A 1,523-nucleotide genomic window follows, 5' to 3' on the forward strand; every position below is an offset into this window, starting at 1 on the left:
TATTTAAATAAATATTTGAAAGTATATCAATGCAAGATTATATAGAAGAAGTTTATACATGGGTAATTGAATGTCGAATTTTTTTATTTAAATATCTAACTCAAAGTATATGAATCCAAGATAATATAGAAAATTCATTATAATTATTACTAAAATAAATGTTTGCAACCTTGTAAAATCGATAGTCTAAATATTTGGTCTAAAAATGATAGTCTAAATAAATACTACTTTTAATTTGAATTTTTCTAAGTGTTCTTAATTCTCTTTTGAGTAACATTGTCATTGTCTTCATCTTTACTATTTGTTCTCTTCCTTTTTGTTGGTAGTGTGTTATTTGCAATTCGGTTATTGTTGGTAGCATAGATGACAACGTCATGCAATGAGATTATGATATAGGAGCTATGGACTTTCCTTTAGGTGTTCTGCTTGGGTTCATTTGGTTCAACCATTATTGTTGAATGAGTTATTGTGGATAAAGAAATCCCTAGTTTAAGAAAAAGATTAAATAAATTAATAAAAATTTGAAAATTTAAATATTATGTATTCCAAAAGATATTAAAAGGTAGTTTCTCGCTTCAATTTGCTGGGTAATGGGTTATTTGAGTACTTTCATTGTCAACAAATCCCCAAGTAGTTAATATGATTGGTTTCAAACTATTCTTTTTTATTTTTTCATGGTATTAAAGAAATACATATGTATCATTTTTTGATGTAACTACTAATTTATTTAATTCAATAAGAGTAAAATAGAGTGATTCCGCTTCAATTTGTTGGGTTATTGAGTACTGTCTTTGTCAACCAATCCCCAAGTAGTTAATATAATTAGTTCAAATTATTTTAAATTGTCCATTATCTTATTTTTACAATATCTTGTAATTAAATATCAAAGTTATAGTACAAAATAATGTTATATATTTATTTACCAAGTACTACGTATTTTATTAATACTATGAAAAAAAATTTTAAAATAATTTCAAACTAATTATATTAACTACTTGGGGATTGGTTGACAAAGACAGTACTCAAATAACCCAACAAATTGAAGCGGAATCACTCTATTTTACTCTTATTGAATTAAATAAATTAGTAGTTACATCAAAAAATGATACATATGTATTTCTTTAATACCATGAAAAAAATAAAAAAGAATAGTTTTTTCAAAAAAATAAAAAAAAGAATAGTTTGAAACCAATCATATTAACTACTTGGGATTTGTTGACAATGAAAGTACTCAAATAACCCATTACCCAGCAAATTGAAGCGAGAAACTAACTTTTAATATCTTTAGAATACATAATATTTTAAATTTTCAAATTTTTATTAATTTATTTAATCTTTTTTCTTAAACTAGGGATTTCTTTATCCACAATAACTCATTCAACAATAATGGTTGAACCAAATGAACCCAAGCAAAACACCTAAAGGAAAGTCCATAACTCCTATATCATAATCTCATTGTATGACGTTGTCATCTATGCAGCTATGCTACCAACAATAACCGAATTGCAAATAACACACTACCA

The sequence above is a fragment of the Ipomoea triloba genome, chromosome 9, assembly GCF_003576645.1.
Source record: "Ipomoea triloba cultivar NCNSP0323 chromosome 9, ASM357664v1".
NCBI lineage: Eukaryota > Viridiplantae > Streptophyta > Magnoliopsida > Solanales > Convolvulaceae > Ipomoea > Ipomoea triloba.